The sequence below is a fragment of the Triticum urartu genome, chromosome 1A (genome assembly GCF_056163025.1).
Source record: "Triticum urartu cultivar PI428250 chromosome 1A, HENAU_Tu73, whole genome shotgun sequence".
Lineage (NCBI taxonomy): Eukaryota > Viridiplantae > Streptophyta > Magnoliopsida > Poales > Poaceae > Triticum > Triticum urartu.
In genome coordinates, this window is record NC_141873.1 from 546,753,700 (window position 1) to 546,776,230 (window position 22,531).

General features: G+C 42.7%; 1 long non-coding RNA gene across 1 annotated transcript in view; it reads left to right on the forward strand.

The window, feature by feature from the left end:
* LOC147992487 (uncharacterized) overlaps positions 1-22,531 on the forward strand; it is a 285,776-nt gene that overhangs the window by 188,257 nt on the left and 74,988 nt on the right. The window lies entirely within an intron of this gene.

Consider the following 22,531-nt stretch of genomic DNA (forward strand, 5'->3'; position numbering starts at 1 on the left):
GTGACGCACGCGGTGGCGTCGTGGAGGTTGCAACCGTCTCGCGGTTTCGGGCTTTCGCGCGTGTTTATCTTCTTTTCCTCCTGGGCTGCTTTCCCTACCCGCGAAAATTGATAAACCTGGCACTTTTCTAAAACTTTGGCATAAAATGAATCTAATTCAAATTTTCATCACAAAATGGCCAATTTCCATGACGTCCGGGCCTGGGGCGCCATACGAGATACAAACCGGTCCGGAGATTTCGGGGGCCAAAGGCGAAATTTTAATCTGGCCCTTAGCTAGCGAATGTTCACTTGCGAATGATTTCACTGTCATTTTTAGTTTGTGAGGGGTGACAGTCTTTAGAGCGACATGGCAGTTTTTGTTAGAGAAGACAATTTTTTTTAAACTGCCACCATTTGTTCTCTTCTCAGTACTAAAACTGCCATAAAAAAAGTTCGTTTGTCACCCCTCTCTCAGCGAACGATTGCTAGATAGGATTTCTGTTAATATAACACTAGAATGCTGACCAATATTATTACTACTAGCACAAATGCCGTGCGTTGCACCGGGCGAAAAAGGGACACAACCGGCTTCATTTTCCATTATGCACCATTTTATATATCCAATTTTAATAAACATCGATAATAAGGTTAAGCAGATTAGTGTTTTTTATAGCATAGAAAACATGCCCGTGCGTTGCAGCGGGAGTTTTAAAAAATAGCCCATGGTCCTAACCTTATCCAATAAGCATGGCTAAAGACACCCCACCCCTGAAGTTCAGAATCTCAAAAAAAAAAAACATCTAAATAGTTGATGCATCTGTATGCCCTTACATATCAATCAAAATCTAAGGAGAAGAACCCTAGACACAAAAACTATTGCCAACCATTTCCTAAGCTTTAGAGCAGAATGCAAAATAAACATTTACATGAACAAAATATATAACATTTTGAATCATGAATAATTAAATACAGCCATTCCCTAGATTAGGTAAGCAATATATCTAACGTTGCAACGGGAGAAAAAAAATTCATAATCTCCAATGACCATGACAACTTTTTTTTTGCATCACCGATAACATTTTGCCGAACATTTTGTTCAATTTCATTAATATTTTTTAATACATGATTTTTTAAAAATAATGAATATTTTTCCCAAACATTTGTTTTCAAAATATGCGAACATTTTTTGAATACTCTAACATTTTAAAAAATTACAAACATTTTTGAATCCATAAGCATTTTATGATTTATTGAACATTTATATAAATTTTTTAAATATTGAAATGTATTTTTTGGCATTATTTTGACTTGGTCCAAACACAAGCGTTTTGCATCTAAGGTATTCTCTAAAAAAAGTCGCAGTGGGTCGGCCCAATGAGCGCAGCAGCAACAGCAGCCGGTCCCAAGGACAGGCCCAGTTCTCCCCGCTAACCGCTAACCTAGCGAGAGGGGATGAGCACCTGCTCGATCCCCACTTCCCACGCGCGCGCGCACCCCGCCGCCGCCAATCGCTGGGCCACTGGCGCCATGGCCGCGGTCTCACCGGTGAGGGCTGCTGCCTCGATCCCACACGCGCGCACCCGCCGCTGCCAGGGCAGCCCTTCCCTTCATTCCATATCTCCCTCTTGCGCCACTTCTCCTTGTACCTCCCCTCCGGCCACCGGCGCCCATGGCCATCACCAGCGCTGCTGGTCCGATCCGGCCACCGGCGCCCATGGCCGTCACCAGCGCTGCTGGTCCGATCAGGTCGGATCGGACTTTTTTTTCCTTTCCGTTCTACTTAGTCGATAGGGGACTGAAACAGCCGAGCAACCAGAAGGCACAATCGAATCATTTTTCTCACTTATTTTTGGACTGCGGGTTCTATTTTCGAAAAGCAAAGGGACTTTTTTTATAAAAACGCTGCAACGGTGAACCCCGCAACGGTGAACCCGGAGACTCAATCCGTACTTTATTATTAGGGAGAGACATGGAGAGAGTTTTCTCAAGAAAAAACTGCATGAAGAGAGGATGGGCATCGGATGCTCGCTCTGGAGCAGAGTAAGCGACGGGAACATCACGGGAAAAGGAGATGCCTGCCTCAACTGGTCGTTGAAGGACGTGAGACCACCATTAGTCGGAGAATTGACGAAGAAGAGTCGACTCAACCGGGATGAAACGCCTTAGCAAGAACCATTCCATATGTTGAAGCTGCATTGATCGACTATAGTTAGGTCGAAAGCTTCCCCACCCCAGCCTCCTCCAAATGTGAAAAATCTTTTCTATGACAAAGGTGCGAGAGGTCTGATCCACTCATCCAAATGGATGAAACCAAAGTCCTGGTTGATCCTATCTAACTAAACAAGCCCGAAGAAACAAACTAAATGGAATCCATGCACCATGATGCATTGTAATGATGGGAAAAGCCTTTAAATCTTTGCATCAGGCTCTAAAAGCAAGTTCAATAGGGTGACATGGCCGGATTATAATAGAGGTCACATCAAAATTTTGCCATGTTCGAAGAAAGACTCGGGAATTGGAGGAATGGTAGGGAAAGGGGTAGCTTACCCATGAATGAGTTGGGGCACTTGGAGCTTGGCTAGTGTGAATTTGTGTAAAGTCAAGGGTTTTTGCCCAAAAAATCCTAAAGCAAACCCATAATTTTATAAGAAAATTGTGAAAAGACCTCAGGATTATACTGAAGATTCATCCATAGTACAAAGGACCCCAATAGTAAATAAAATTACAAGTACGTCCTCAAGCCACACAACGAAGAACACTCTCGCCGGAGCAGGGTGCAGGCGCTGTCATCGCTGTCACTCCGTCGCCAGAGCAAACATCCTTTCAAAGACAGCCAAGACGATCGGGAAGTCTACCAACCTCGGCCACGAAGGATAGCACATTGGACAGAACACCATCTCCGATGAATCCTCTCCAACATCCACAGATCCACCTCCATAAGCACACCTGGACCTGTCATCTGTGCCGCCAATGCGAAGCTCGACGACGCCACGACGAAGAAGAGGGAGAAAATACTCACATGATGCAACCAGAAGGTTTTATCGATCCTAAAGGTGCTAACAAAGTGTGCAAGCTCCAGTGATCCATTTATGAATTGGTGCAAGCCTCTCGGAGTTGGAATATACGCTTTGATAGTGTGATCAAAGTATATGGTTTTATACAGACTTTTGGAGAAGGCTATATTTACAAGAAAGTGAGTGGGAGCTCTGTAGCATTTCTAATATTATATGTGGATGACATATTGTTGATTGGAAATAATACAGAACTAGAGCATGACGCGCGCTTTGCCGCGCCTATTCTTCGGTCATGGGTTAATCTCCTATGCTTATTTCGTATGTGGTCTATTTCAATTGGTTGGCTCGTTGTGTGTAATTGTCATTTAGTTGTGCCTTTTTTCAGGAAAAAAGGATTGCAGTATAGAAGTGACAATCATGTTTAAGCATTTTATAAAAGTATCCAGTGAAAAGGATTGCATCATTGCTAAATTATAGCAGTGACAATTGGTTGGCTCGGGGCAGGGGCTTAGTGATGGGCGGCGTGGGGCGGGGGCTTGCTGGCGGGCGGTGGTGAGGTGGGGGCTCTGGGCTGGGGCTTTGCGGTGGAAAATCAGGCGACGGCGGTGGGGTGGCGGCTCGGGGTGGCGGCTTGGTGTCAGGCGACGGTGGGGCGGGGTCTTCACGGTGGCGAATCGACGGAGGCGGTGGGGTGGGGGTCGGGGCGGGGGCTTGGTGGCGGGCGGCGATAGGGTGAGGGCTCGGGGCGGGGGCTTGGCGGTGGTGAATCGGATGTCGGTGCTGGAGAATCGAGCGATGACGGAGGTGGCGAATCGAGCCTGATTCGAGGCGGGCTGCAACGGCGGAGTCACGGAAACGGCAGTAGGGGTGGTTGGCGGCCGAATCTAGCACGGGGCGATGGTGGCATGGTGCAGTGGGTGGGTGGGCGGGCGGTGGTCGGAGGAAAAAGACACACGATGGAGAGAAGAAATAAAAAACGGTTGGCGTGCGACCAGCTGTTTTACATCACCTGGAGGTGGAGATGCAAATTTGCATCTTCAGGTGTTGTATTTTACATCACTTGGCCAGGTGATGTATTTTTTTTATATCTACATCATTTATTGGAGATGGCTTTTTGGACCTTGAAGATGCAAAAGTTAGTTAGTTAGTTTTTCACCTACATCTTCTATTAGAGATCCTCTAAAGACACAAGGCATGATCTTACTGGTATAGTATGCAGGTAATTAGAGCACTTTTGTTTGCTGAGGCATCCGTCCTGACCGATTTATAAATTGGCTCATAAGTATAAGATAATCTGTTGTTTATTTAATTAATTAAGCATTAATAAAAACATTAAGCGTTGCATGCAGTAAATTAAGCGGGTTTTTTTTTTTGCGAGGGCGGTAAATTGAGCGGTTAATTATTGACTATGCAGCTTGTGGTGTAGTGGCAAGGAACGTTACAAGGCTGCTGCACGTCGTGTTGTTAGTGTCAAGCGAGAAAAAAGCATAAATGGGCCAAAAAATGCCCTCCACGACCCCAAGCCACCAGAGGCCAGGAAATTATGGGAGCTTAGTAACTAGATAGATTTCTGGATAGCATAAAAGGATACTTGAATAAGAATTTTTCAATGAAAGACCTCGGCGAAGCTGCTTATATATTGGGCATCTAGATCTATAGAGATAGATCAAGACGCTTAATTGGACTTTCACAAGGCACATATCTTAGTCGGAGAATTGACGAAGAAGAGTCGACTCAACCGGGATGAAACGCCTTAGCAAGAACCATTCCATATGTTGAAGCTGCATTGATCGACTATAATTAGGTCGAAAGCTTCCCCACCCCGACCTTCTCCAAATGTGGAAAATCTTTTCTATGAGAACGGTGCAAGAGGTCTGATCCACTCATCCAAATGGATGAAACCAAAGTCCTGGTTGATCCCATCTAACTAAACAAGCCTGAAGAAACAAACTAAATGAAATTCATGCACCATGATGCATTGTAATAATGGGAAAAGCCTTTGAATCTTTGCCTCGGACTCTAAAAGCAAGTACAATAGGGTGACATAGCCGGGTTAGAATAGATGTCACATCAAATTTTTGCCGTGTTCGAAGAAAGACTCGGGAATTGGAGGAGTGGAATGGAAGGGAAAGGGGTAGCTTACCCATGAATGAGTTGGGGGCACGTGGAGCTTCGCTAGTGTGAATTTGTGTAAAGTCAAGGGTTTTTACCAAAAACAATCCTAAAGCAAACCCATAATTTAAAAAAAAAATGAAAAGACATCTGGATTATACTAAAGATTCATCCATACTACAAAGTACCCCAATAGTAAATAAAATTACAACTACGTCCACAGACCACACAACGAAGAACACTCTCGCTGGAGCGGGGTGCAGGCGTTGTCGTCGCTGCCACTCCATCGCCTAAGCAAATATCCTTTCAAAGACAACCAAGACGATCAGGAAGTCTACCAACCTCAGCCACGAAGGACTAGCACATCAGACAAAACGCCATCTCCGATGAATCTTTTGCAACATTCACAGATCCACCTCCATAAGCACACCTGGACCCGTCCTCCGTGCCGCCAATGCGAAGCTTGACAACACCACGACGAAGAAGAGGGAGACAATACTCACATGTCAAGGTTGTCGTCGCCGCTACGCCGACTCTCTGGAGGAGCCAGGAACATGGAATCCAAGGATCCACAAGGAGAAAAATCTTGCCTCGAGCCACCACTGCCACCAACGAAGAAGGTAGCCAGACCACCACTCAATTCGTAGACCAGCGGGATAAACACGTCCCCCACATGCCGGCAGCAGTAGCACCAGCAAGGGGAAGGGAGGGCGGCGAATTATTCCTTCGGATCGGCGCCAAATAGTTCACCAAATCGACGCCTGGCAGATCTAATCCTACCATATTTACGCGTCAGATGGAGAGCAAACCCATAAATTGATAAGAACATGACGAATATAACCGTTGGCTCTATCTCATTCTCACGACATCTAGAGCCAGTCTAATACATAGCTCATCAATTACACCCTCCGTCCAAAATAAATGTCGCTGATTTAGCAATCAGCGACACTTATTTTAGGACCGAGGAAATAGTACTTAGCTACATATTAGTACTACTATGTTTTTTCGAAAAAGTACTACAACGTTATTAACAACGTTTGGTACACCCCCACAAAGTTTTCTGGAGCTCATGCTACTAGTGGCTATAAATTTACGTCTCGTTCCTCTTCTCTCTATTCCAACTCTCATAGATTTTTTGTGAAATTCTTTAACTATATTTTCTCTGAAGGTGAGCAACGTGGATGCCACACGACATGTTGACATTCCATGGCAGCATGTGCTATTTTGGACTAAACTGTAAAATTCAAGCTCGGGAATACTGGTGTGGCTTACATCTTCATGGGCTAAAGTGAATGGAGGAACTACATCATGAACATGATAAAGGGTGTAAGTTTGTTCCATCTATTGTCGTTATCTGACAAGGCAAACCATCATTCCACAACTTTTTCTTCTTCGAAGAAACAGCTGTAATTTTCTTCATACTCGTAACAACCATAGTACATTGATTTAGATGTAAGATCAAATGAAATACATAGTAAGTCCTATGACAAACAAATAGAATGAAATATCTTGGAAACATCTTCTATGTGGTATCAATATCTGCAAAGATGAAATATTCGAAAGACTTCAGTAAAGAGGTTACAATTAGACCAGAGCAACGATGCTACCACTCTTTCACCCACACAAACTTGATTACCAATAAAGATTTCTAAAAGCTCCTTGAGTTACGCATCAAAAACTATGGGAATCCTTGAGCGATGAATTTGGGACGGGGATGATCCCCTAGAAGTGCAAGCTATCGAATCACAATATCTTCACTAAGATGTCGATGAAAGATTACAAATCCACAAAGAATCAAACCAATAAAAGTAACTTGACACAATAACATAAACTTATCAAATCCAAATAATCGTATTTGCCATGATACAAACTTCTCTAACTTCATTGCATCGTAAAAATAGAATGGGAGTAACTTTATTCATACAAAATTACGATTAAGACTGACTTTGATCAGTAATATACAACACCTAATGATATGGGATCCCCTCACTTATCAGCGCCAATATGGCAGACGAAGCTGAGGGGATTAAACTTCTCTAACGGCAGAGCCAAGATGTTGGCCACATGGAGAATGTTTGCAGCAACATTGTCTACTATGTGATTACTAAGTGTTCCAAGGCCCCAAGTATGTCATGGAAGGTCACAGGGACATGGAGTTTTTGTATAAATTATGCTTTGAGACCAACTTGTAATGCTCGAGATGCGATCCTAGCTTCAAGAAGACTTTGCAATCTTTCTCAAAGATAGAAGGACATTTCGGTTGCCCTAGCATATGACTAATAATCATACTTGCAAGTGTCATATACTGGTAACAAGGTGAAATTCACAATAAGTACAACTAAAAAAGATAGATGGGTAAATAAGAGATAACATTATGGCATGCATATGTCAATACATAAATATCACCAAGCAGATGTCAACATTGAGCCAACAATACATCGACCATACATATCAAGAAGGCACGGATCCGGGTATGGACAAAATGCAAATAGGCTTAGGGCCAGCAAATAAATAAGCAATGTCCACACTGCTAATCCCAGTCTGCCAGCCGGGATCCCATCCTAGTGATCGTCGTGATCGTAACCAAGAGTCATGTAGTATCGGCCACTATCGTCATCATAGTGACCCTCGTAGTTGAGGACATCATCTAAACCTGGAGTTGTATCATCATCACCTGTATCTGGAATTGTTGCACTATATGTGAGCCTTTTGAGACTCAGCAAGTACATTACCAAGGATACTAAGACTAATAACACTTGTGGGTATGATGTGGTTAAGTGGTTAGCTTGCAGCAAGCATCTAGAATTGTGAACTATCTAGTCCTACGAATACTACAAGGTAAGATAAACATACACATCAGAGGTCACAATTAGTTGACCAAGAAGTGATCTTGAACACCTACCTACGAGTCATTCATAACCCCATCGTGTCCTCTTCTTTCTTGCATGCCCTCAAAAAGAGATAGTCACATTATGCACACAGTTGAGCAAGTTTTAGCTATTAGTTCAAGTTCTCTACAAAAAACATTATAAATTTCCAAGTCATCTTTAATCGTGGACACGGATTTTTGAAAGATTTAACCCTGCAGGGGTGCTTCCAACTCTCCATTATAGATTCCACACGCATAACCCGTTCATCCTAGTTCATGGGCATCGCAGCCACCGCTTTAACATGAATGTGTACCGGAAGTTCAAAGTTAACAAGTTCCTCTAGCTAATGCCAAACTAATCTAGAAGACCTCCTGGTGGGTCGACGCCCCGATCAGAGCCAAACGTATCTCTAGACCTAGTCCTAGCCGAATGAGCTATGCGTATGGTTAGCCAAACCCGGGTTGCCCCGGGTGGCGCTGCAAGTTGCTCTGTTGCAGCCAGCACTCTCGGCGCTAACCCATGGTGTTTACTAAGATACCTCGGGTTGAACACTCCCTATGCAAGTTTTATGTTGTCAAATGTAAGTACAATGTTGACCCTTCTAGAAGAGTTCAAGCTAGATAAAGGGATTCGAGGGGGGGCCATAGTACCTCACATAGTAGGATACGCTCATGAAGGAACATGATAGTTAGTATAATGGAAACTAGGGTGGATGAGTGGAACCAAGCAATGGGGCAAAGGCCTGAGCCTTCCGCCCTTAGCAAAATTTATATTCAAATTTAACAGTGATAGTAATGATATCCCAAAGATATCCATGTTGTCACATGGGAAATCCTGCACCTGCAACTACCATACTATAAGAGGAGTTGACCAAGCTGTAACATAGTAAATCAACGGTTTGCTAGATGGTGGAGGTTAGAGGCTTTATCGTGGCAATATGGAGGCTACAAACATGTGGTAGTAGGGGTGGGTAAAAAAACCGAGAACCAAGGACCGGACCCGATAAAACCGAGACCGAAACCGAATAAACTGAGGACCGAAACTTTGGTTGTTAGTTCGGCTAGCAAATGCCAGAAACCGAATTTAGATCAGTGAGATCGGTTATCGAGCTCGGTTGACTGAATCAACCAAAATAGTGCACAAATGCCCAACACATGCCCACTAGCCATTCTACCAACCCATCCACGTGACCGCTCAACCTTTTCCAGACATACATATATTCATCTAAGTAATCCTTTCCCAGCCACACATCAACCCAAACATACGCTACGTCCCAACCCTAATATGCTCCAGTTTTCACACGCACCGCCGCCGCCACCATTTGCGTGCGCACCTCCTGCAGTCACCACAACCGGCGGTTAGGCGACCCCCATGGGCGGACAGAAGGTGTTCCCTTAGCTCGTGATGCATGGCAGCCGGCAGCGACCATGGCTCCCACGCACCGACGACCATCCTTCTTCAAGGTCGTAGGTGGCGCTCGTAGCTCCCCTGTAGCGGCCGCCAGCCTACGAGCAACCATGTCCAGCAACGATTTCTTCTTTTTATTGTTCCTCCACTAGCCTCTGTGTGCTTTGGATGTCCTAATTGATTCCTATTCGGTTGTTCCATTTTTTTGCTTATAGATTTGGGTGCTCATCGGTTAAGACCGATGACCGAACCGAATTATCTGTGCCAAAAACATCCGGTTTCCTGTTTTTAGAGAAACCGATCGGTCATCACTTATGACATAAACAAAATTTTTTGGTACCCGAATAACCGAACCGATCGGTGCGGTTAGACCGAACGCACAGTCTTATGTGGTACGTAACGAGACCAAATGATAGCATCAGCCCAACTATGAGGTACATCAGCAGTGTTACAATCATACGAAGACATCTAGTAAGTAAAGTTAGTAATAGTATCCAAGGTAATCATCATCCTTGCCTATAGTGTCCTCAACTCCATAGTAAGTTTTCCCTTCAGAGAGATCGTCACCCGATTCCTCAAACTCTGTAATGTTGTCCGACTCTATCGATAAACCAAATCGGAAGATGACATAATTCCAAGCTAAATTATTTATACCAATTTTTTTTATTTTGTTACAAATAATCATGTAAAGAAATTTGTTGTTTATATGGATACATATTTTGATATATTATCATGGATACTATTTTTAGGCAATGTGAACACATTTTTGTATATATTAAGATAAATAATTGTAATAAGTTTCTAATATTCATCATTATGATTTTCTAGTCGAAACGGAGAATGTATTGTATATCGCAAGATACTTTTATACAATGAAATTTCTTCAAAAATCTCTTGTTAGTACTTTTTATAAATTTAAGAAAACCAACATTACTCCACAATATAGCATGTCATTGTATAATATGTATCGCTTTTGTAGAATCCTAAAATATCCAAAGAATAGTTTGTAGAGTATATAAAAGTCTTGGAATCGAGCAAATAACTTTGCGGAGGTTTGTAAAGTACAAGACTATTAAGTTTATATGCAACTAATTAGATAATTCTGAATTATATGAAGTGTTAATGTGTGTACTTTCATCCTTCACTCCTAGCCGCTTGCTGGTGGTGTCCTTTTCTTGGTCCAAATATGTCCATACATAACATTTAACCTTTTGTAAATTCCAAAAAAATGCACTTGATTTTTGCTTTGTTTTCCTCTAAAATAGAACTTGTGTAAACTGTGTACCCATTTAGAGATAACTTCTAACTCACTTGATGCCAATCCGGTCCTCCAAGGCCGACTTGGTCCATAAGATTTTTGTATCATAGGGTAATCTACTATTTTTAAAAAGTTGATCCCTACCAAGTCTAATTCTCTCAGCATACGACCTTCCACCTCATCAAGTGTGTCATGTCAGCATCCACTAACACTATTGCAACCCATGCAAACCACATCCATACTCTTTGTTCCCACATAGTACAAGTATAAAATATTACTACATTTAAAATAGTAGCTATTGATTTAGATCATTTTCGTCATATATAATACATCTGTAAGTAATCTTCAAATTCCCGCCGCAATGCGCAGGGTAATCACCTAGTTCTATAAAATAAGACATGTACTATCTCCATACCAAATTAAAGCTCTTGATTTGTCTTTGATAAAACTTAAGTTTGACCAAGTCTGGAAAAAAGTGTTGAGGCATCTAGTTCTGTCTTTTTCATTTTTCTCAGATCTATGGATATAGTTTGCAAGGTTGAGGGCGGGGGGAGCAGGATAAGGGCGTTAGTGTCAAGTTTAGAGGTGATCTGCTATCTTTTTAGTTTTGTCATGTCAGTCTTTACGTGACTTGTACTTTGATTTTTATGATATAAATAAGACATGTTTTACCATGCAAAAAAACATCATCGGGCAACTATACATGCAACGCCTTTTTTAGAGACATCTTTACATGTGCAACTCTTCTACCCGATTAAGAGAGGCATGACTTTATCTTTTTTTACCGGGTGAAAGAAAATTATTTCAAGATAATAGGGTTACAATCGAGAGGCATAATCTCCTCAATAAACAGTGGTCCTCTACGTAGCCATATAGCAGTGCTATGTTCAATACAACGCCAGACGATTTGCTACCCTATTTTGGACGCATTTAAGCTTCATAGGAATAAACTCTCTCCTTTCCATCAAGAACTTATTATTAGCAACCAAGTGACTCTAAAGCCGAACATGACAAACCCTCCCCAGAGAAAGTCGCCAAGCCTCCGGAAAATTTGACTACACAATAACTGGGTCCTTAGTGTGCTGCAACGCTAGAGCCATGCCTTGCATAAGTGCATGAATTTATACTTCCAAGGCATCGTTGCAGTTGAACAAGAATCAGCAAGCTGCAAATATCACACTTTTATCCGACCTAGAAAGATTCATGCCCCCTTCCGCGGTACTGTCCTCAACCGAGAAGGAGCCATCTATTGAGACGGTTGCATTGTCTGTCGGCGGAGACGGACATGGAGACCACCACAAGACGATCCTCCACCGGAGGGCGCTTTCCTTTGATAATATCTTTAGTTGAATACAACCTTGCATTCGACAATGAAATCATATAACTTTGTAGATAGTCAATCGTAGCCTCTGGGGGAGGGATTTCCTTGCCATGCACAATATCATTACGTGATGACCATATGCGCCAAACTTGCATTATGATCACATCTTCAATGGCATGGCTTTGTCTCGCTTGCAGCGAGACAGAAGCACATCTCTCCTTGGGAGAAGTATCCGGTGCTCCCAGCCGGGGGGTATTCCCGGTACTCCAATGTCAAAAAACATATTTTTTTAATGTTTAAAAAAATTCGAAAAAGTTGGGAATGTTAACAAGGAGTGTCACTACAAGCCCTAAAAATTTCAGGTCCAAAATCAAAGTGTAGATTGAGAAACAAAAAAGAGAAATCCATATTTGAATAGTGTGAATGTTGCTTTTGTCTCTTCTTTACTATTCAAATAGACAAATAGATTTCACATTTTTGTTTCTCAATGTGTGTTTCGAGTTTGGATCTGAAAGTTTTAGGACTTGTAGTCACATTCATTGGGAACATTCACAATTTTTTTCGGAATTCTTTGAAACATTAAAAATATGTTTTTTGACATTGGAGTACCGGGAGTACCCCAAGGCCGGGAGCACCGGATACTTTCCCGTCTCTCCTTAGGCGTTATTACTAATGGGCTGGTCCAGTAGCCATTGTTGCTTTGTTTGTTTGGTTGTTTGTTTGTTCTCTTGTTTCTTGTTTGTTCTTATTTTTTTTTTACTTTTAAAATATTGGAAGTACATATATTTTGAAACTTGGTTTACTTAAAAGATTAGAAATGTTCACCGAGAATTTGAAAAATGTTAATGCGTGTAAACATTTTGTTCTGACCAATTTGATAAAAATCTTCAAACCATTAAAAATTGTGATATTTAAAAAGAGTTCATGCATTTTGAAAAAATATGTGACTTTAAAAAATATTCACACAATGCAAAAAAAAGGATATCCATGCAATTTTGAAAATATTCCGTACCATCCAAGAAAAGTGTCGTGTCATAAAAAAAGTTACCCGCAAAAAACAATGTTGACCCATTTCAAAAATATATTCATGACATTGTTTCGAAGAATGTTCAAACAATGTAAAAAACATGTTTTGTATCATTCAAAAAAATATTTGACGTTTCCAAATATGCTCACGTGTTCCAAAAATATGTTAGTAAAATTTAGAAAATATTAATACAACACAAAAAATATTCTCGTAATTTCTAAAAATGTTTGTACAATTCAAAGAATTTTTTGCAGACTTCTGCAAAAATGTTGATGCATTTCAGAAATATGTTAAATGCTTATAAAATTCTATTTTTAATACCTTTTAGACTAATATTCATAACATTTCAAAATAATCTTTGTGTATTTCGAAAATATATTCGGGATGTTATTGAAAAATATTAATATAACGTAAAAATAGTAATTAAAAATGTTTTGTAACATTTTAAAAAATGCAAACATGTATTTGAAAATAGTTTAACATGTATTTAAAAAATGTTCATCATGCATTTGAATTATATTCAATGTGTATAAAAAATTCTGCGTGCCATGTTTTTTTAAGCGGTTTCTGCGCGCCATGCGTTGTTCTTTGTAGGATCTCAATAGGATTGGGCTGCCATTTGTAGTCTGACGGTGTATTTGCTAGTCCCCACGGACCCATTCCCATCTGTGTGCTTGGTTTGTCTAAAAAAACAAATCTGTGTGCTTGGTGCCAACTGTTTTCGACGAACGACCCGTGATGGCCGGTTGCGTCCTGCCGAGGATTCATTCTTCAGTCCTCCTCGATTTGCCAAATCGCAAGCACGTCCGTGTGTCCATCCGTATTCCACGGTGGTCCAGATTAATCCAATCTCTCTTAGGCTGGTTGTAATGAGAGTATCATAAGTAGTATCATACATGATAACTACGCAAATTTGATGAGGTGGATCATGATATTGTATCATATTAAATGTTGTGCTACTATGTGTCATGCATGTCAATAAATGAAGTCATCTATGATACTAACATATGACACTATGCACTACAAATGTAGTATCATACACTAGTATCATATGCATGATACTAGTACATGATACTAACCATTACGACCAGCCTTAGGCTAGTCATAGTGGGAGTAACGTAGGTAGTAACACAGCACACTTCAAGAAAATTTTACTTATATGGCATGTAGTTAATGAGGAGAGGGGTGTTTAGAGTAACATAATATATTACTGTAACATAGCGCTTTCCGAGAAAAGATAAATCTACAAGCTAATAAATAAACCCATCTATGACACTACTATTATATTACTTTGCACTATGAAGATAGTAACTCAGACCTAGTCCTTAGCACGTAATGCTCTAGCTGTTGGAATCCACCATCAGTCAGACCAGCCGCACGGACACGGGAGGCGGGGGGTGTACCGAAGCTTCTCTGAATTACTTATACTAGTACTACTAAAATATCCAGCTTACGTGCTGGGATGAGTGCCTATTTTGACCATCGCTCGTACTAGTATTAGACTCGTTTTTGTTTAGTTCTAGAACTGAATGGTGTCCCCGAGAGAATCGTTTATTTAGAATCGACGGAAGAGAGGAATCTTTTGGGCGATGAGTACAGAAGATAGAACCTGACGCTAAGCAGCAACGAGGAATATCCGATTATTAGGCCATTATTCCCAGCAAGGTGTCCACCGGGGACTGATCCGGCCGGAGCCTCTCTTTGTGACCCCGCTCTCCCCACGTTTCCGCGGTACGTGCCACTTGCTAATCTGGACGGGTAAAATCCCTAACCATCCCGCACTAGAAGCAAACGCTGCAACTCGGACGGCAGTGGCAAACCAACCTGTGGTTAGATGGTAAGAGGGACTGTGGTATCCCAAGTCCATCAGGGTTTAAATTCTGATGCTCGCATTTATTTCTGAATTTATTTTAAAATTTCCCGCAATACGCATTCAGTGGGAGAAGACGTTTCCGTCGACGACGAGGCCCCTACGATGATTTCGTAAATCTCAAGATGATATGCCGGCTCAGTCTTTTAAAGATGCTCATAGGGTAGGATATGCATGTGTGCGTTCATAAGAGTGAGTTTATGCGCGTGTATATGAGCGCTTGTGTCTATACAGATGTTAAAGAAAAACTCGGACGACGGTGCCAACGGGTGGCGGCACGTCATTGCTCCCGTCGCCACCGCCCTGTTTAGGTTGGCGATGTGGATGGGCCGACGTCCACGTCGCCGTCCACTCCCGCCGACCTCGTGCCGGTCAAACGAAAACGAACGGCACGGACAGACGCGCGGCCCCGGTCCCCCGTTGTGTGTGTGGCCCTTGTCCGTTCGCCTGCACCGCACCGCACCGCACCGTGGCGTGGCGCCGCTACGGCAGCAGCAACAGTAACAGCACACGGGCGCTACGGCCTACGAGCGACGCGCCCCGAAGCGCCGTGCGGCGTTGCCGTGGGCCGAAAGGTTCCCGGGTGTACGTACGTGCTGCATCCGTGCGGGTTGACCGCCGCGACGTACGCTATCGAGTACTGGTATGATATATGATTCACAGGGTGCTTGAGCTTTCATCCATTTTCACTTTGGTGTTTGCTCTCTTTGATGTTCCTAGTTGTAGAATACAACTGGTGGAAAAATTTAGCTCGGACGTATATTATTACGTGCATTCTTTTATGTATCCGTCAAACCTACCTATGTGACATCGTGTTTTCGTCCTCGTCTAACATCAGGCACACATGCTCGCTCTATCTCCTTCTGACACGTGGGCCTCATTTGTCTGCCAGGTAAACAAGTAGCGATTTTATAAGATTGACACAATTGCCTTTCTCCACATGACACTTTGTGTTGTCAAACTAATGAATCCCTTTTCGCCTCTGCTCCGACGAAGCAATAAGCACTAGGGTATCCACCCACCCGTGAGTTCCAATAGCTCCCCTTCCGCTCAAGAAAGGTTATGGACTCGCTACTTTCTTTAGTTGATATCTTACCGTCTAAGCACATAGTACCCTCTGGGATTGGTGAATCAAAGTGAAAACGATACAAAATGTACATTTATCTCCCTCGTCTCTATATTCTTTGAAAAGTTCACAAGTTTCTTGTGGGTTCTATTCCAGCCACCCCTAAGTGCTTTGATAGCATGCCATCCAAGCGACTAGCTTTCGGGTAATATGTGTTTTCTATCCTAAGGTCAGCAAGTAGGTAAGCAGAAAGATTTTCCAAGGCAGCAGCTTTCAAATAATATGCATTTCAGATATTAACCCAATGGTCCGTAGTCCTTGGCTTAATCACCGAGCGCTAATGCGCTGTTGTTGGAATCCACGATCACGCCGAGCGGATCTCAGACCGTGCTCGTCGTACTGAAGCTTCTCTGAGTTAAAATTGTAGCAGTATGTACTAAACTATTTCCAGTTTAGCTGCTCGGATGAGTGAGCAGTTTGACCATGGCGATGGCGGGCAGATCCGCAGCACTGCACACTCATTTATCTATTTCTATCTCTTGATGAGGAGAAGAATCTTTCTAGATCGAAAACTGAAGTGTCCGAAGAGAAGAACCTGATGCTAAGCAGCAAAGAAGAATATCCGTTTAGTAGGCCATTAGTCCAGGTGTCGACCGAGGATTGCACTGGCCGGAGTGCACCCCCCACGTTTTCCACCGGTACCACTTGCTAATCCATCGCCAGATCGATCAAGCCCAGCCGGCCAGCCCCCGTGAAGAAGCCGCCAACAGTGGTACCAGGGCCGGGCGGTCGACACGTACGTCGTCGCATCCTCGTCCTGTTCAGCGATCCTGTTCAGCGACGTGGACGGGCTGACGCCGGCCTTTTAGGCCCTCGTGCCGGTCAAACGAGCAAACTGCACGGACGGGCGGACGGCCGGCCGGCCGCGCAGCTCCGGCCCCCCCGGCGTGTGTGTGTGGCCTTCGTCCGTTCGACTGCACTGCACTGCACGGCAGCGCTGCGCCGCTACGGCAACAGCAGCGGGACACGGGCGCGACGATCGGCGGTGCCGAGGGCGGAAATGTCCCGGGTGCACGTACGTGGTGTGTGCGTGCGGGTTGACCGCGACGTACGCTATCCTTGGAATACTCATCAGCTCGACTTGAGAGAGCTTGAACTTGCCATCCATGTTGGGATAGTTCTTCTGAGGCTTATCCTATATGTAAGCCGCCTGGAAATATATCTTGGGTAAGTCGATTTTATAGACTATTAGATTAAGGATCCAACGGCCCATCTCCTTTCTTCTACCTTCGGCTTTCTTTCTCTTTTCCTAATACTAGCACACATGGCCGTGCCTTACAACGGGAGATAGAAATAGCACCTCCATAGCCTAATAAGCATGGGTCAAGACCCGCACACGTGCGAACCAACCTGTGGTCCCCAGCCCACGAGAGTTCAAGTTCTAGACTTGACATTGGTGCTTGCATTTTCCTGGATTTATTTCAGGCCTTTCATAGATGTGCGTGAAGTGGGAGTAGATGCATGTTCCCGTCGACTACGAAGGTGTTTGTGGTGACTTCATCAATCTCAAGATGATGTGTCGGTTCAGTCTCTCGGAGGTGCTCATAGGGGTAGCGTGTGCGTGTGTGCGTTCGTAGAAGTGAGTGTATGTGAGCGACTTCGATTGTACTATACCTTCCCACCCGTATGACACCTGTATGTGGTATGATTCCTCTTGTATGCCTGAGTGCCGTGATTCTTTGTTGCCCGACAGCTAGGATACAATATGGTTTGATATTGTGCCCATGGGATTGCAATTGAGAGAAAACAATCTTTTCATGTACCAAGCTTAATAAGTTCATTTAAAACAATGTTAGATATTCAATAACACATGAAAATGCATTGAATAAGCATTAATCCAAATATTTATTTTTGTGATAAAACATGACATCAATTGCATGTAGATTAAATATGTAGATAAGACCTTGGGCGCTGCAATGGACATAAAATAAATAAACATTTTCTTACAAACCTATAGAATAATTTATGATTAGTTTTGGTAGCCTTCTTACAAACCTCAACAACGCCGATGGCGGCCACAACAACTTCAAGAAAATCTTGAGGTATCTACGTGCAGGACTAAAAAGAAACCCTTCTTGATTGCAAGGCCGGCTCAACAAAAAAATTATACTACAGATGCATGTGAACTCGGTCACAAAGAAATATATGATAGAAACTTCCCTGCCAAAATAATTATGATAGAAACTGACTACATTATCGTAGCCACTAAAACCTGAGTATACATTTTAAATTTTACAATGACATAAAAACCACATGACGTACAAATTATAGGTGCAACAACCTAAAGCTAATTATCATAGTGTTGTATAATTTGCTATAAGTTGTGGCTGGGCCCTAAAAGGACCATTGTGAATATCCTTCGAGTGAAGATAATAAAGCACAAGGTAACACATTACTTCTATTCCTATTATGGTATGCTGAAATACCTATTAATGGAGAATGCAAGAACAATAAGCATTCTTTCTGAAACTCTATGTTTATTCCTTTTAATGGCTGAGCCATTTTAACCGTTCGCACAGGTTAACGTGGCATAAACTGCTCAAACTTCAAGGTCAAACAAACTACTGCTGCCTGAACGCGCGTATATTTATTGATGCAACAGGAAGATTCAAACTACACAAAAGAATGTTTAATATACCTCTAAATGGGGCTAGGACCTAGGAGACAATACTAACAACCAAGAAAAAATACATTTACCGATCTGGCACGCAATAATTCACGGACGGAAGAACTCAAATAATATATTGAGCAAGAAAAATTGTGTAATCTTAATAGATAAATTTTGCTGGTACAATAATCTGCATGGAAATGAAAAACAAAAATACGTTGTTCATGGATGTAAGTAGAGAGCAGCTGCAAGGAAATTTCAGCAAATTACCTCTAAGATATTATAACCCTTTTGAAAACCAACATTGATATTGAGTTGCAATTCTGAAGGACCTGTATTAAGAAAAATGAGCTCAACAGGTTATTCCCGAGTTAAATGGCACAAAAATTATCATAAACCACTAACAATATCAGCAAGAAATACTTGAGATGGAAGTTCCGCGGTAGGTGTCAATTTATGAGTAGTGGGTTCCTGTGGATCCCCATAGCTTCTTTCTTTGAACTATAGAGAGAAGACATGTCAATGTCCTGCTAGACCCAATTTGATCAGCAATAATGCAACTCCTCCACCCCAAGACAGGACCACGTGGCATAGCCAAAGGGTTTTACATGCCAGTTAATAAAACCACGTTTAGCATATATGGACATACCTAACATATGCATAGACGCAAGAATCTAGTAATTATGAATGGACTAAGATGCTGACTATTTTACTTAAGACAAAGTGATATGCACCATTTATGGACACTAAGCTAATAATTCAAAATCTGATGGACTAAGATAGTGACTACTGAGCGTTTTACAGGAGAACAAGTGATATGCAACTTTCATAGACACTAAGCTAACAATTCACAATCTTTTTCAGGGCTACAAGAGAAAAACAAAAGGATATGTGACGGTTGAAGAAATTCAAAGGTTCTTAATGCACGTAGAATCTCATCTTCATAGGTCACAACCAATCTCTATCAGATCCTCCGCGACTAAAAAAACCAGTGTCCAAACTCCAAAGGGACCTTCTGCCTCAAAACCTCTCTTCAATATAAAGTAGCATCGGCAGTTTAGACCAAACTTTGGGGCAAGCAGCTAGCCTCTTTATCAAGAAAACCCGAAACATCTTCTCCTTTGTATTGACTCCGAACAAAATTCAGAGACGGCGGCCCTGGTGCTCTCATTGCTATAATGTTTCTAGAACTGGCATTGTTGGGACCTTGCTGGATCTGAAGGACGGAGGAGCCGCTTCCTGCACCGGTAGAGAAGGGAGTTGCATCCGTGGGTGGTCGTCACGCTCGTTGGTCGTCAAAGCAGGGCCAAAGTAGTGGGTTCCCGGAGACAGGAAGGAGCAACCGTGGGTTGTCATTCATCGGAGCCAGGGTCGCAAGTGGCGGTGTGGAGCCGATCTAGGTCTGGGAAGGGCAGCCGTGGGTCGCTAGATATTGGGAGCGGCGCGGGCACCCAGCAGCCGGCGGATAAGATTGAACGCGTCGGTGTGGCAATGTCGAGCCGAACGGCGAGATTGGACGCACTAAACTTGGGACTCAAGGCCTTTTTATAAGTTCAGAACGGGCGATGGAGTCCGTGTCAGAGACGCCTGCGGCGGTGTTTATGAGACCAGTTCGGCCCCGGCGGCTGGTGCGCCTGAGAACAGGGGAGCGATCGAGCGGGGAGGAGACTGCCGTTTACTTTTCACCAGGCCTAGCTCGGTTTCGTTGGGCCATGTGGTGCACTGGGGCCCATCTAGCAGAAAGGACGTACCTGTAGAAGAAAGGCTTGGAACTCCAGCGAACGTAAGAAACATGGAAAGAACGGATAGTACCACCTCGGATGTAGAAAATAATATAGATGAAAAAATTGAAAGCGTAAATTCACGGGAAGAAGCATATTGTAACGGTGAACCCGACAAAATCAATCCGGTGCTTTATTATTATTAGGGAGAGAATTGACTTACCCAAATTGCAAATTCAGTCACCTTACATATAGCTACTACGGCTTATTATAGCAGCTTAATGTGAACATAATCTAGGAACCTCAAAGAACTCGTTTGAGGAGGTAAGGCTCAACGTATTTTCACCCACACCCCCTTCACAATGAATAAACGATGGCGGAGGGTGGCTTTTCGAGCAAGTCCACTTAAAACTAAATGGGTATGTTGAAGCGCCCCAGTTTTTCGCACATTTTACAGTGAAAATGCAACCGACTCGTCCCCACAGGAAGAAAAACATCCGTGTGAACCTCCTCTTCTCGCGTTCATCTGCTGGCAGGTACAAATCTATGGTTCTTCCTTTGGGTAGCAGTCGTCGCAGCCGGTCCCCTTCAGTCCTGTTGCTCGACTCCCATTCCTCTGACGTCGTGTACATGGATGGCGGATAGGCCATCGCCAACCACTGCATATTTGATAATGAACAAAGAAACAAAAAAGAGTATCTTTTGTATTGGCAGTGGGGTTGTTCCAATGCTTGTGAATAAAATTCTCTGTGATTTTCTTGATAATAATTTTGTGTAATTCTTTTGTTTTGGCATGACGAGCAATAGATGAAAGCATAGTGAGATAGTATCAACCTTGGATTTTTCCTTCATATTTATGTGGAAGAAGTGAATGCAAATAATCGTGGAAAAGATGGATGGTTGACAAACCTTGGGTACGACAATTTGATAAGTTATCTGAGCACACCAAGAGAAATTACACACGCAAACAATTCAAGAACAAGTAGGATATACTAGAAAAAAAGCACATTGTTTGGAAGACATTGACCAAGAGTCATCCATCATGATAAGATCTTCTTACCATGACCATTGCGGCTAGCGATGAGTGGTGGGCAAGTGAGATGCATGTATTCGTATCTTCACATTTGGGTTACCTTTTTCTCTTGGAATTGTAGCACTAACTTGCGATATATTTTATCAGAGAAATGAACTGGCGGCCAAGTGTTGATTCGCTCCACTAGCGGTTGAGGACAGAATGAGTAAGATGTTTGTTGATGTTAGTGTGACAAATGAGTATGCGAGGGGCGCCACCTCCCTCGTCGCAAGTCCGTGGCTCTCAAATTCAGAATGAAGATGCTAACATGGCGGGCTCAGGATGTGAATTAGACGCTACCCATGTTGGTGCAACTCTAGCACACAGTCGTCATATTGGTCTGATCTCCATGATAACCACCATTATGATGATTTTGGTAAAAAAAGGCACTCTAGCAGATTTGGAAAGGCCCTTCATATTTGGCCTCCCAAACTCCATATATGGCGATTTGGGGTGCCTTTTGGAGCGCACTTCATATGGCAGTTGTTGTGGGAAGGAAATTTCAAGTGGTCCCCACCTCACATGGGATCTTTATTATAATTGGGGAAAAGGAATGCCCCATTGGTACATGTGTCCCACAATTTGATATTATGGTGGTTCTGTGTTTGCATGCAACCTCTGTAGCCTCCATAATCCATATGGAGTATGTCAATATAGCGACTTTGCTAGAGTTGCTCTTACATCTATCAAAGTTAAAGGTCTAAAAAAGAGATCATGTCCTTATTCACCTAATCGTGCGATGGTGCAAAAGATAGTGATTACGTGTATTTCTGACCTTTGGGGAAAGAGAAAGATTAGCCGCAAATCGGTGACATCTGAAATGAAGGAGGATCTTGTGAGAGATGAGATTAAAAAGATGAAGGACGTGGTGATGAATGATGAAGATCTGCTTAGAAGTGAAGTGTATTTCCATGCTCTACAGTTGTTTATGAAGAAGGAACATCGTGATGTGTTCAGTGCCCTCAAGGAGGAGACAACTAGTGTGAGGCTAGAATGGATCAAGAGGACAAGCGATACATTTATCAAAAATATTAGAGCATGTGTTCTGCTACTTTGTTTGTTCTAAACTTATTTGTATTGATTTCAACTTGTTTATATTGTTGTGGATCTATTTGCTACTAATTTGTAATGGCATGTATCATGT